This window comes from Bacillus rossius, chromosome 5 (assembly GCF_032445375.1).
Source record: "Bacillus rossius redtenbacheri isolate Brsri chromosome 5, Brsri_v3, whole genome shotgun sequence".
NCBI lineage: Eukaryota > Metazoa > Arthropoda > Insecta > Phasmatodea > Bacillidae > Bacillus > Bacillus rossius.
The window spans coordinates 71,394,423-71,410,599 of NC_086333.1; the positions used below are offsets into that span (position 1 = coordinate 71,394,423).

At 36.9% G+C, this 16,177-nt stretch overlaps 1 protein-coding gene across 4 annotated transcripts in view; it reads left to right on the forward strand.

The window, feature by feature from the left end:
* The window catches only part of LOC134531996 (ATP-binding cassette subfamily C member 4-like), a 125,250-nt gene that overhangs the window by 27,525 nt on the left and 81,548 nt on the right, over positions 1-16,177 (forward strand). The gene's annotated exons all lie outside the window — the stretch shown is intronic.

Sequence of the window (16,177 nt, forward strand, 5' to 3'; positions counted from 1 at the left end):
ATCCATATGTTATTTTTGACATAAGCCATTGGCCATTGCGTATGTCCTAAATAACGTCTTGAAACAAATGTTTTCCATCGAAGGAACCATTATAAGAACAAAACAACTTACTATGCCATTAAATATTAATTTTTTTGCTCATTTGAGCAATGCCTTGTTATTAATGGTGACTAACTACTGAAAAAAGTTTCTCCTGTGAAAAAATAATTGGAGTTTAACATTAAATTATTTTTATTTTCATTCAGGAGACAACTGTAGTAATTTTCAGTACACTAATTTATGGTCTTCGAAAAATCAACATGTAATACAATTAAAAAAAAAAGATTTAAATTTACTATAATGTAGATGGTATTAGAAATACTATTTTTAATGTTAAGAAGCCGGGGAGTATCAATCTGGCAACAGGGGTCGCCATTTATTTAGCACTGCAATCTAAGTGTGAAACCTACTATAGTTCGGATCTGGATTTAAAAAAACTTAAGAATTTTACGGTCGTTTATAGATCACGTAAGTGCAGCCATCACCAATATAATAACTCGAAATTTTAAAACTGTAGAAAACAAATTCCGTCATAAAGATTTTTCTGATATTTTTTTTCACGTGAAGTGTCATATTCTAGTTTGATGTAAAAAAGTTATTTGATTTCACTGTGTGATAATTTAATTAATGAAGACGTTATACGCGTGATAGAAAAGTAAAATCATGGTCTTTTGTGTACATGACTAAAGTTGGCATGCTTGCGGTTGCTTTTTTAGGTCTTGCGAACTTTATAAATGGATGTTTTAAAACCTTCGTATTTTTTTTAACTTTTTTTTTTTTTTTTTTTTTTTTTCGTAGACTGTAAACCAGGCCTAAAACATTGGCCGTAGTACAGCGTTCCAGCAAGACAGATTTAATAACATAGGGTCACAGTACCATAACCTTAACACGATTTCGTTTAACGTGTGGTTACACTTTAACATTTGCAATGTGCCTTCGTTTGTTGGATATAAACTGATATGATTGTGTTTATGTTCACTGTTATTATTGCACATTGGTCAATTTAAGAATGGACGAGTTCAGAGAAGAACTTGAATTAATAAAGTTCAGGCTAATGGTATTTTGTATGACATTGGGTTGAAGGATTACAGAAATCAGAATAAAAAAGCTTAGTCTGAGATAGAATTTTCTTTTTCTCTTCTATGCTGTTTTTAATGCATTCTCTACTGCATTTTATAATCGCACTGTTGAGCCAAGCTACAGTGAGGAGTGCGAACTGCGGAACTTGACAGACATTAAGTGACTTCAGAATAAATATTTTTAAGTGCCAGTGATTTGTGATCGGACATTTATAAGTACAATTATTTGTTATTAATGTAAATAGTAGTAATTAATAAAACTGTAATAAAACTTAATTGGGCTATCCATTACGAACCTCACATAAATCGTATCTTTTCTTTTTTCCTTTCTATGTAAACGATCTGTCTCCCATGCGCTCAACCATCCTACGCGCTATTGTGAATCAGTAGGTTGGAAATCATTATGATCAAATCTTGTGTGCATGACATACTGTGTTTTTTTCCCCTTTTCAATTGTGCACCCAGCTTAAAGGCTGTATCAGCGATTCTGTAAGGAATCTTGCCAAGGTCAACAAAAATGGCTTGCATATTTTAATGTGCGCTTTTAAAAGATCATTTAGGCGAAACTTAATAGTTATCCTGAATAGCTCTTGTGTAGTTTCGTAGGAGGAAAAAGTGAATTTCAAACACTTAACAACGCAGTCATTTGCGGGAAAGCTGGCTGTTTGAATGCTATTCGTAAACAAATTTTTGTGTCGCGTGGGGTTTCTTACGGAGCTCTGCGCACCGTTTAGTGCCCCAGGTATAGGGTGACGACGGCGCTAATGGCAGTTCTTGCTGGTCAACAAATATTACGTACAAGCGGTTTTAAATTTCTTTTTAATGGCCCGTATAAATGTCGCGCTGATGTGAAGTAAGCTGGGCTATCTTAACGACGGCCTGTAAACGTAGCGAATTAACGTCGGCAGTCTCTGCTCGCAAGAAACCTGCCCTCGTATCGCGAAGCCGGAAGAGTTTCTGCAACTTGACGGAACTGCCATAAGGCCCTGGTTTGTGAACTGCGTAAGGAACGCAAAGACGCAACAACTCAATGAAACCAATGCAAGAAAATAACGGTATTTTCTAAAGCACCGAAGTCGCAAGACTTGACCAACTCTACAACTAGAATTTGTAAAACAATTGAAAACGAAGTTCTTTCCCCCATGATTATTTTTTAAAATCACATTTATAAAAAAGAAATGAAATTCTCATTATTTTGATTTAAAAGAGTTAATTTATTTCACTTTGTGAAAGTTTAACGATTTAACGTGGGTAAACGTGATGATTATAACATAAAAACCATCTTTGCCTTTTATGCCCATAACGTCTCTCTCTTCAAACGTTTTCGGAACACAATATTTCAAATAACATGGAAGGTGGAAACGCAAGCCGAAATGCAAGAAGTTGAAAGTTGAGCATTACTTGCGTTGCGTATTTACGTGTTGCGCAGTGTGTAAACCCCTCAGGAAGCACAGCTGAAACTGCCACCACAGGGAATCAAACTCATCTCCCCCTCCCCTTACATTTTTCTTTTCGAATTGCACTTAGCTTAAGCTTTGATAGAAGTCGCGAGTGAATAGGATTTACTCTACGTTTTTCAGAAGCTTATGATGAGCAGCTTGGGAACTTCACCGCTGCAGTGCGCTGCCGTAACGCCCTGTATCGTCTTAGTTGTTATTTACACGTTAGAGCGCAGCGCTGTCGCCCGCTGTCATTCCCCGCTCCCCTCATCCATCATTCACTGCAGCTCAACGTCGTTCAACTGGAGGGGGAAGGGGTGTTTGAAGAGTTCGTGACTTGTCCGCTAGGGACCACCACAAGTCGATGCCCTAGAGATGGTGGCGATTGCGGCGGTGAATTAACCAACTACCTCAAAACCGTATTAGAAATTTTAACCTGGGCTGGCGACTTCTATACAGTATATATATTCAAAGGCTTAAGGGACTGTCACACTTCTCAAATATTGAGTTTCCAACATCTTCCTATAAGTTGTGTCGAAAAAAGTTGGCGGGTTATGAACAGGGTTGGGGAAAAAAAAAAACACAACTTTTTGTTTAAACCAGGTTTTTTATTACATTAGTTATTTTGGTTCTCAGCATTTTAAAATGAAAGCCATACAACATCCCGCTTTCTGCCACTCATGTTGAACCAGAAAAGTTATAACATCAAAGAATGGAAGTCTAGCAAATCTGTACATCTGAATGGGACTTAACCACGGAAAGGATATTCACTCACAGGAGGAGGATTCTCCATAGAATGGGTGTTCCCCTCAGAAAAGGGATTTACAGTACAGTCAGGGATTTCCCACGAAATTGAATTAATAATACACATATTATATATATATATACACTTTCGACTAAAATTTACTAATTAATTTAATTTTAGAGGAGTATTTAGCCGAGTATAATTTACAACTTATTCAGATAATTTAAATGATAAGATCTTGATTAGTATAATATTATTTGTTCCTGTATCACAGGAAACATTAATGAGCAAACTATTATTGGAGTGGAATTAAACCTTTAATTAAAATAAATATATTCTATTTAAAAATACATTAAAACACCTTTTTTTAACTACTTGATTTAAACCGTGGTTTAAATGAGCCAACTTTGGTTATTCAGTCACCGAAAACGTTACTAGTGCAGAACGTTACTAGTGCAGTCATGTTTGTTTGACAAGTTGGATTATTTGAGTTTTCATAAAATATTTTGCATTTAGGACGGGTTCTAAAATATATAGGTAGTATGTAATCAGGGCCGGTGCAAGGTAAATAGGCGCCATAGGCAAAAAACATTAATGCACCCCCCCCCCCCCCCCCCGGCCGGACACCCAAAAAAAATTTTCCTTGCCTCAAAATACATCAAGTAAGCCTAAGATTTTGTCAACAATCAATTGTAAGCAGGCTTTTTTTTTTTTACTTTTTTACTTATTACAAATCATAAACAGGTCACCGTGGAGTTTAAATAATTACTTATATCAATATAAACATTCCAAACTGTCAAAAATCAATTTTCATTTAGTTTCAATAATCGTTAAACATATTATATCAGCTGTTATGTGTCGTGCTGCGCCGCCCCCAGCTACTTGGCGCCCTTGGCGGTTGCCTAGTTCGCCTATATGGACGCGCCGGCCCTGTATGTTATCAGCTTTTATAATCGCGCCTACCGACAACAGAAATGACATAATTGTCCGTCACAACGAATCTTTAAAATGGTGAAGAACACGCGGGCTATAAAAGTGAAATAACTATAATGATGATATGAATGCCGTATGCGAAATAATTTTATGTGTTTTAAGTAAATAATTTTTTTTATCTCTCAAAAATCACTGAATTTTTATTTGTACATATTGTGTAACGAATATTAATGTGAGTTAAATTTATTTATGTTTAAAATATTGATAAATGCGCAAAAAGCTTAACAACATAAAAAAAATCCACTCATCACTGATGCGTTATTCATTTTTGAAATAAGATTAAAATTGGAAAGTTTAAGATAGCTAAAACCAAAAATAAACATTAATATGGTGACATTATTTTAAAAAAATATTTGAAGTAATCATCTATTGTCAAATATTTATTATTTTTCATACTATTTTTACGTGAGGTGAAGTTTAGGCATGGACACCGCCTTGTTTTACACTTAACCTCAGATCAATAATAATTAAAAAAAATACATCTACGAATAAAAATAAACATTAAATAGCAAAACAGAGAAGTGATCACTTAAAAAAAAAACTTCCACTTAAACTACGAGCAAAAACAGTATAATTATTTTTTTCCAATATGTGCTCCCAATGGTAGTGTCTTTTCTTACAGAGAAAAAGGACACAATACAAATATAACATTAAAAAAGAGATCAACAAAAACAAGAACTATAATTAAAAATAATAAAGCATGTATAAACTACACACTATTACTTTAAAAACTAAACATTTAATTATTTAACCCTACGTATTAAGCTAATGAACTTATCGCACAAAGTTTATACGCCAACCATAAACTCACCTAAAGTTCCTAAAAAAAAAAAAAAAAAAAAAAAAAAGATCAGTTATTACCCTTTTCAAGTTACGGTTTTATTTTTTATTTTTTAATTTTTCAAAGCAGACTTTCCTAAGCTGAATGTGAAAAATTGTTGCCTTACTGGTTCCTCAAGCACGCGCTGAAGCTACAGAGAATGATTTGGAACATGCTCAGGAGTGATGCAAAGGAATCGACAAAACCAAGTTGCTTTTAGAACGAGTACCGATATTGTGACGGGAATTGAGGAAGTGAAATCGATTATCTTGCTACGATGAGGATTGTCTTGGAGACAAATATTTGTTTGACAGGGCCTTTAAGCCTGCCCCACACGACACCCATTTCTTTAAGCCTGCCCCACACGACACCCATTTCCTTAGCAGTTTTCATGTAATTTTTATGCTAGCGCGCCTGCTCCCGTGTGGGTAACATTTCAGCACCCTTCCAAGGGGTCTGGCTCTGGGTATAAAAGTTTTCATAACCGAAGTCTTAGCCAAAACCGGAATAGAACGTGTTCTATTTTTCTGCTATACCCACGAGCTGGAGCCGTCAAGATGGCGGACCCACGTGTTGCAATATAACCCCGTATATAGTCTGTATTGTCAACATTAAAGCCCACCCCACACGATGCCCATTTTCTGCTATAAATTCTGTTATACCCATGGGTATAAAAATTTTCATAAAAATTTGTATAGCAGAAGCGCAGAAAGATTTCTTAACTCCATACACACGATACCTAGAATGCTAACAGAAAACCAGCCAACGCAGTTGCCGACCAAAGCAAACATATCAGGGGAGGATAAACCTGTCGTAGTCAACTTATCAAAATACTGAAAAAAAAGTGAAAGTTACACCTGTTTGTGTTAAAAATTATGTAACTTGCGGAAATATTATTTGATATTTTATCTTATATTTTTCATTTGCAAATAAATAACAAAATCTGTTTAGTATTTAAAAACAAATTAAGAGCAATTTTGGAATTACAAATATATTTTTAAGTTGTAGGTTAATTTCAAAATCTAAAAATATATAAATTTAAATGATACAAGGGACATTGGGTTTACTAAATGTAGTTTATGTACGGTTTAAATTCTAATATTAATTTAATTATACAGTTAATCAAGCTAATTTCATTGTAATAGTAAAAAAAATGCTACCGATTCATATATGTTATATATAAGATTTATTGATTACTTATATATTTAACTACATAATTAGAGGAATTGTAACTAATATTTTTTGTAACCCAGTGAGACAAATAAACACGCACATACCGCGTAATAAATTTAAATCTTAGGTGAAGAAAAACATTTTGCATGTGTCGCTATGAAGTATCAGTTTATTCATTATTAATTTATGGACACTCGTTTCTTAATAAACGTTGGCGTTTTAATTATAAAATTAACTTTTGGTTTAAATTATTTGTGAACATGTGATTTTACTTTACTTTTTTAAAAGTAAAAATAAATCTAGGTACTACGTAGTACTATGAATAAAATCAATGGACTGAGACACCTAAATGTAGTTAATAATATTATATCATAAATTAATTCTAATAATTTATATTTGCAGAAAGCACAGTATGTACAATTTAATTATCTGTTATTTAAAAAAAACTAAAAAAAAAATTGGACTGAAGAGGGTTCGAACCACATTCAAAATCACCCTTCTACCGCTGACATTGTGCCCTTCGCCACTACGCTACCGCAACTTCTACGAATGAGAGAGGAGATAATGGGTTATATATAATGCAACGTATTTTCATAACGTATTTTAAAATTTCCGATTACTTCTTTCTGTGGCAATTTCAGCTTAACAAATATATTCCATAGTAGTTTTACTATTATAAAGTTTCATTTGGCATACCATTACATTTGTTACGTCCCTTAATGTTGACAATACAGACTATATACGGGGTTATATTGCAACACGTGGGTCCGCCATCTTGACGGCTCCAGCTCGTGGGTATAGCAGAAAAATAGAACACGTTCTATTACGGTTTTGGCTAAGACTTCTGTTATGAAAACTTTTATACCCAGAGCCAGACCCCTTGGAAGGATGCTGAAATGTTACCCACACGGGAGCAGGCGCGCTAGCATAAAAATTACATGAAAACTGCTAAGGAAATGGGTGTCGTGTGGGGCAGGCTTAAGGGACGTAACAAATGTAATGGTATGCCAAATGAAACTTTATAATAGTAAAACTACTATGGAATATATTTGTTAAGCTGAAATTGCCACAGAAAGAAGTAATCGGAAATTTTAAAATACGTTATGAAAATACGTTGCATTCTATATTACCCATTATTTCCTATCACATTCGTAGAAGTTGCGGTAGTGTAGTGGCGAAGGGCACGATGGCAGCGGTAAGAGGGTGATTTTGAATGTGGTTCGAATCCTCATCAATCCAACCTTTTTTTTTGTTTTTTTTTTTAAATAACAGATAATTAAATTGTACATACTGTGCTTTCTGCAAATATAAATTATTAGAATTAATTTATGATATAATATTATTAACTACATTTAGGTATCTCAGTCCATTGATTTTATTCATAGTGCTACGTACCTAGATTTATTTTTACTTTTAAAAAAGTAAAGTAAAATCACATGTTCACAAATAATTTAAACCAAAAGTTAATTTTATAATTAAAACGCCAACGTTTATTAAGAAACGTGTGTCCATAAATTAATAATGAATAAACTGATACTTCATAGCGACACACCTGTGAGGGTAAAAAAAAAAAACATGCAAAATGTTTTTCTTCACCTAAGATTTAAATTTATTACGCGGTATGTGCGTGTTTATTTGTCTCACTGGGTTACAAAAAATATTAGTTACAATTCCTCTAATTATGTAGTTAAATATATAAGTAATCAATAAATATTATATATAACATATATGAATCGGTAGCATTTTTTTACTATTACAATGAAATTAGCTTGATTAACTGTATAATTAAATTAATATTAGAATTTAAACCGTACATAAACTACATTTAGTAAACCCAATGTCCCTTGTATCATTTAAATTTATATATTTTTAGATTTTGAAATTAACCTACAACTTAAAAATATATTTGTAATTCCAAAATTGCTCTTAATTTGTTTTTAAATACTAAACCAATTTTGTTATTTATTTGCAAATGAAAAATATAAGATAAAATATCAAATAATATTTCCGCAAGTTACATAATTTTTAACACAAACAGGTGTAACTTTCACTTTTTTTTCAGTATTTTGATAAGTTGACTACGACAGGTTTATCCTACCCTGATATGTTTGCTTTGGTCGGCAACTGCGTTGGCTGGTTTTCTGTTAGCATTCTAGGTATCGTGTGTATGGAGTTAAGAAATCTTTCTGCGGTTCTGCTATACAAATTTTTATGAAAATTTTTATACCCATGGGTATAACAGAAGTTATAGCAGAAAATGGGCATCGTGTGGGGTGGGCTTTAGCGCGGTTTCGAGCCCCGACTGGAACTCCCGTCCCTCGAAGTAACGCTCTAATTCGTTCCAGGAAAAGAGCTTTACTCAAATACGTTTTTTTTCCCCCATAAGAGTGTGTTAATCAAAATAATTAGTTTTCCAACCAGATAAGTGTGCCTGCTGACTACCATTTTAATCAAGATACTGCTCCCGCTAATATTAATTTACAGTACAAATATATGTCTAAATATATTTTAAGTACGTATTTTGAGATTAAACAAGCTAAAATTAAATTTTAAAAATTCACGTACAACAGTGTTTAAAAATACGGCTTGGGCATAGCGCTAAAAACGATTCTGAGTTACACAAAATAATGATATTTGCTGCGTTGACCAGGTTTATTTGTCTGTCTGCATTTACTGTTGTTGTTGAAACTCTCTCGTTTGAATACTGTTATTTTTTTTTCATGACTAAATTCCTGCCACGAAATTCTTGTGCTGTCTGATATTTAAGTTTGAATGTGTTCCGTCTGTTACCCAAAATACCTGTTCAGGTACATCGTTGGGTGTTATCTGATTAACATCAGCTGATTAGGCGTTTTCTCAGTGGGGTTTTGTTTTCGTTTGTCTTAGTTCTAGAATTTTTCTCATGCCATTGAAGTTTTTTTTCACTGTTAATGTCCAAGAAATTTTTATTAAATCAAAATACGCCATTGCATGAATCGTTTAAAGAACGTGCCCACTGGGATATCTTAAGCAGCTTACAAATCGCGTTATTTCTGAAGCTCTGCTCACCGTATGTGTGCCCAGGTTGGCGGGGGCCTTAAACTTCACAAGCTCTTTAATTTTTGCATCTCGCACGCAGTTAGTTGGGGGGGGGGGGGGGGAAATCCTGTCGCCGGGAACTCCCCGTGGTCCGCTGTTCGATGCCCGGATCTGGCAGTCCGACCACGAGGCCCGCCGACTGCTACGACACTACAACCTGCGGCGCCTTTCTCAGTATTACCCGACTGTATGTTCTGTCACACGTGTAAAACTTTCACTTCCGACACTTTTTCCAAGTTGCTGCGTCAAAGTGGAGAATTATGACCGTCTTCGAAAACGAAACTAGAGCAGCCGTGTTTGACTTGAAGGATCCATTAAATATCATGCACATAGGACGGGTTCTAAATGATCTGATGTTGGATGCAATCAAAATCGTGCTTAGAGAAGACTGAAATTACGTCCTATTTCCATCACAACAAATCTTTGAATTTGCCAAGAAATCATGGGCGTTTAAAGAGGTTATAAAAGTGAAATAACTAAAAAATATGAGTGACGTATGCGAAATAATTTTGAGTAAAAAGGAAACCTTATTTCTATAACTTTAAAAAATACACTGAACATTTATTTTATTATGTAATGAACATTGTTAGTTAAATTTATTCATGTTTCAAAATTTTTAAAATGCACCAAAAAAACAAGAAGTTAAAAAATTTCATCAGACACTGTGGTGCATTATTTAATTTCAAATGAGATTCAAATAAAAAAAATTCGAGGTATCTCAAACAAAAAAAAATGAACTATGGCGTGGCAGGGTCTGGCCTGAGTATTGTGATCGCACCTTGGACAGGTTTTTGTTTTGTCTTGTCGGTTTGTTGACAGCGAGGCCATAGATAGTGACGGTGCCACACAGACACAACAGTTCACAAAGATATTGGCCTACGACAGTAACGGGCGGTATGATCATTTGTCAAGAGCGACTTACGGCCAGTTGCCTCATACGAGTTCACTCGTGATCTCGTTTTCATAAACTGGTTCGAGCATGGTTCGACTGCATTTTCTGTTGCGCCTTTTATATATATATACACATACATACATACATACATATAGCGCTGAGCGAAGATCATTGGGAACTTCGAGATGAGCCGAAAAGCGTGGCGGTTAAGGGGCCCGCCTACCTGGTCACACATACGGTGTTCACAGCTTCAGGAAAAACAACGCGATTTCAAAACTACTCAAGATATCCGAGTGGGGCCTATTTACGAATAGCATTCAAGAGTTCGCTGAGGACCGAAAAGTACTTTTAATTTCGGATTAAGTTTTTAAACTGTATTTTTAGAAGCGTTAAAATGCCTAAAACGCGTGTTTTCAGAGTAATTTTTAGGCATAAAACAATCAGTACATATTCTTGAAAGCACTTAAGGGGCTTGCATAACACCTTTATCTTCATTTCTCCGCCATATAATGTTACGGTCACCGCTCAAATTTCACAGTTATCCTGTGACGACGAGAAGACTGCGCGCTAGTCCAGAGGCGACACCGCGCTGGAAGCACCAGCGAGCGTCGCACTTATCATCCCGCCTCACTAACACACATACACCCCTGACGAGGCGGGCCCCTTAATGGACACTGATCTCTTATCGACACAGCGCGAGTGACGTCAGGAAGTTTTACGGGCTTCATGCCGGTTATTGTTTTAATCAGGCGTAAATATTGAAGTGTTTATAAAATTTCAGGTGACATGTAATTTATGAAAAATGCTGCTTTCTCTAGAGTTGCAACTCTCACAAGAAATACTCATAATTTTTTAATTATTGAAGTGCTCGTTAAATAGGGTTATAATGATATTACTTTCCATACTAATAGAGGCTTTTTCGTAACAAAACATTCATAAACTTTAAAATACATTGTTTTTATTTTTTATAAGTTAACAGATATGAGGCATTGGCCGCATGAGCCTATATATTGTGGCAACCACATAAAGTATTTGCTCTCTGTCACAATCTATTGTATTGACTTCATATCGATCCAATCCACCAAAAGAAACGCACCTAAAATATCTTGGTCTAGCCTGTTTTTTTTCAACGGATATCAACATTACGAAGATTAATTTCAATTTTTACATATAAACGAACAAATTAACTGGTAATGTATTTATCTATCTTTCTTCGGAACAGCTCAACTACAGTTGTTGATCAAAATCGTTAAACAAAAACTGGCTAGAACAGCTGATAAAAATATTTTTTAAAAAAGTGAGCCATATTAGTATGTGAAAATTCGGGGAAAAAAAAATAGGGGGACGGCTTCACTTCTGACTGCTAATGCTCCATCTGGATACTTTCCTAATCTCTTTCAGGACTCTCCTCCCGCCAAGGCGTGGTCAGAACGGTGGGGTTTCCGACACTCGTTCATTACGCCATCGCTCCATTATCTTCACTCTTCGTGGTCTCTAACGATCCTAATGTCGACTGAAGTGTAATGGGGAGAGACAGGACCCGAAGGCAACCATATTATTTCCAACAGTTTATAATGCCATTACAATTTTTCAACGTTTCGCACTGAAAATTTTCTTCTTTAAGGGCCCCGCCCAGTGGCGGATCCAGAGGTTCACCTCGGAGGGGGCACTCTAGGTTTTCAGAATAGCCAGAGAAAAAATTGTCTTAAAATTACTAAATTTGTATTTAATCTACTTACACTACACATAACATCCAACCACCAGATATTATGATTCTACAAGAAATTCATTAATTATATTAAAATATTTTATTGGTTTCAGAACCAAATTTTGTCGGCAATATTAATGTAGCAGACAACTGGTTTTTCGGGGGGGGGGGGGGGGAAATGGGAAAAAAGAAGAAAGCCATACGTTTTCAAAAATCCTGGTGCGCCTCCCCCCCCCCCCCCCCCCCCCCCCCCCCGATCTGCCACTGGCCCCGCCCGATTAGGATACACATGCGGTGCGCAGAGCATTTGAAAACTGCTCAGATATCCGAGTGGTGTCTGTTTACGAAAAAAACATTTAAGAATACGCTGAGGGCGGATGAGTAGTTCTGCTTCCGTATTTCGTTTTTGAATAGTTTTTTTTCTGTAGATTGAAAATGGCTGAAACGCGTATTTTCAGAATAATTTTTAGGCATGAAACAGCCGATACGAATTCTTGGAAGGATTCAAGAGACTTTCATTTCACTTTGATCGTCATTTCTCTGCCATATAATGTTATGGTCACCGATAAATCTCATAGTTGTTCTATGGACGACGAGAAGACTGCGCTTAGAGGCGACACCGCGCTAGAAGCAACAGCGATCGTCGCACCAGCGGCGGTGTCCTGGGCCATTTACATTTTCGATGCCCTAATATTTTGGAGAGTAGCTTTACCAAAAGGTAGAAGGAATGGAGGGATCTGAGGGATTAGAACATCCTCCAGAGAGAAAAAAAGGCCCAGAAAATTTTGAAAAATAATCTCATTAAATCAAAGGTTTTTAAGTCAATCAGGAAGTTAAATTTTGACGATGGTTTTACTCATTGATTTATATGTTGAAAGAACAAAAATTGAAAATAAAATTATTTTAAGGTCATTATATTCTAATAATGTTTATAAGCACTTCAATACATTTAAAAATGACTATTTCGCTTGAGAAGAAGTTGACCACTAGAGTAAGTATATTTTTTGATACATATGCACATATATGATTTTTTTTTAATAATACTGCAGTATTTACGGCTGATTAAATTTACACGCATAAAGTCCATGAAAATGCCGTCCTTATCTGCTGTCGATCCGAGATCATTATTATGAACCGACTTGAGAGTCTGTTCACAAGGAAGTTCCCAATGATCTTACTCAATGGTTGCAAACAAAAATTTGATCGAATGATGATTATACAGGTTAATGACTTGAGATCAGGCCTGAACTCTTGTGGTGCAACTGGCAGTAACTCTTAATTCACCCTTGTCTAGGCAGACCTCTTATAAGATTGTCAAAGGCTGAAACACTGCAGATGCCATCTATCACGGTAGCATCCACGTAAAACTTCAGACGCGGGCCATGAAGGCCTGCGATCTTTATTACCTAAAATAGTGTGTATTTACAGTTACAGTTGTAGCCAGTCCCAAACATGGATTCAGTACCAAATGACAAGTCTGCCCACTTGGTCCAGTGGTAGGCGTGTCTGGCCAGAGGTCTGGCCAAGTGGCCCCGGGTTCGATTCCCGGCCAGGGAGGGGATTTTTCATACCTCCTCCCTGGGTTCAGCACCGGGCGGTTGTGATGCCCCTTTCACTTTCATCCCGCGGAAGGCAACGGTATACCACTGCAGAATCATGCTGCTTGGGAAAGCATAGGGACGTCACGGCTATCACCGTGGCGGTACATGTGCTCATAATCATCATCATCATCATCATCATCATCATCACTAAATCACAGGGAAATCAGTTTGTAGCAGTACTGTGACTCTAGGGTATGGGACATAGTCAATTGTATGTCTGGTGGTGGCGATGCTGTGATGGGTTGCCTCAGCCTCTTCATCATAGCCCTAACGACGTCCTGGTTTTGATCGGAAGGAGTGCACCTCCTTCTGGTGTGGGTGTGAGTTGATCACTTGCATTTGATCTGTGCTCGGGGAGAGACGGACTGGGGCACTGGTGTAAGGGCTTGTACAAGGGGTTGGTGCGGGCTGGAGGGTGGTCAGCCAAAGGTTTTCATCCCTCACATAGAAACGCCCCGGCGGTGGTACTACTGATGTCCAGAAAGGATGCGCCCAGTACCCAGATGGGGCGCTAGATCTCGTTCTCTTAGGTATGGATCTGGATTGTTTGAATGATTGAATGTTTCCACCGAAAGGCGCATATATACTGAAATTCATGCAGGCGAAGATATGGCCTGATAACACGTTTGTAGCAGCCAGTCACTATTAACGTCAGGCATTCCACTATGCTTTAACGGGGAAAAAAAAATTAAACCGTAAGAAAGGGCAGGAGTCATTCATATTGAATGGAGTATACATATCGTCGTGGTTTCTCTACTTTTATTGCACTATCCACGCAACCTCGTAAGAAGGGGGCCGTCGACGTACTTACGTCATTCCACGTCCGTCCAATCACGCGCGTCGTCAGCGTGTGGTTACCACGTGGTCGGGAGGATGAGAAACAACGCGATGACGTCACGAGACTCGTCACGAACAGCGAGGAGACCTTGGTGTCTAGAGTACCAACAAGTCATCCTACCGATACTGTTCTATCATTACGGAAACTTGGGTACTTGGATGGACCAAGGAATGAACCAAGGATAGTTATCGATCGATTCAATCAGTAGCTTGATAAGTACATTTTAAAATTATTTTTGGAATTTTTCCGAACTATTTAGTTAATAATTGCGAATTTTCAATATGACAGCCAAGATGGCGGACGCAAAAATAGCTGCTCTCTGGTGATTGATACTACTAAACTCTAGCGACAAAAAAAAAAAAAAAAGGCATCAGTCAGTGCACATTAGCAGACGAAAACAAGTTGGTGGATCGAACATAGTTAACATGTTGTCATGCTCACGGAAGTAATATATGCCTTGGCCAAAGTGGCGGGAGCCAGTCTGCTGCTAGTCCTATTTTTTATCGAACGATCTCGCCGAGTTTGAACAGAGAACTCGGAGGTTAATGATATAAGTGCGTTATTTATTAAAATATTATTATTGTAATTAAATAATTTCTTTATAAAAATTAATTTTTATTCTTCGATTTTTGGAAAATATTTTCGGTTTTTTAATATGGCGGACGTGACATACTTAAAACTGGCGGAATCCAAAATGTCGAGTCAAAGGTTGAAACCAAGATGGCGTCTTTTAAATAAGTCTAAATAGAAATACTTAATTAAATAGACTAGGAAAATGAATGAATTCTCTTGATTCTAAATCCAAATTTTACGTTTCTAAATAAACATTTTCCGTTACATTAAAAAAAATTCGATTACATTACAAAGTTGTGTCTGAACCTATTGCACTCTATGGCATGCATCTGAAAACAGAGCACACCGAAACAAGGTCAGCGCTGAAGTCGTGCATTGGAAAGAGAAAGTAAATGCACGCTTCAATCTAAGGAATAGGTGTTCTTCAAGTCCAGATAGCTGCAACATAAAGTTACACGCTGGGTTTTACCCCGCGACGAGCACAACAAATTGCAGTACAATTATCTAGATCGCATTTAACTATAACTGCCATCTATCGACATTAGGCACAACTTCCCAAGACTGTTGACTATGGTGTTATGGACTGTTGAATTTTGGAATTTTTAAGTTGTTTTAATTATTTGTACTTTACCAACCGTAATTTTAATATCACCCCAGTACTTTTATTATTATATTTCTATGAATTATTTGCATGCAAAATTGAATTTTTACGCCAAGTAAGGGTAACTTTTAACGTGCGTACATACGTACACACACTATTTTTTTATTTTTTTATTTTTTAATTTTCTGGTCGTTTCGGTATATTTTTTAAACATTTTGAGGAAATATTGTAGGAAACATTGTAGGAAACTAGTTCCAGCCGACGTGGCTGTGCTGTGTTGAACGGCCGTTATCGGGAGGAGTTTGACAGCGCGACAGGCGAAGGTCGTGACTCGGCGCGGCGCGGCGGTAGAGACGGGCTAGTCACAGCTGCGCGGGGCGCGCCTGGCGGGTTCAAGCGGAGTCAACAGGATGTGTGCCGCCGCCCGGTCGCACTGCTGCCAACCACAGCTCGAAGGCGGCTTCCCGCGCGACTTATGTTTGTTTTCGAAGTGAAAACTTCTTTTATAGCCGGTAGGATTTGGTCAAGCCGATGGCATCAAGAGTGCAACGGGGATTTATGTATCATATTTCAGCTCTCAAGAGTACTTGCCGCAATC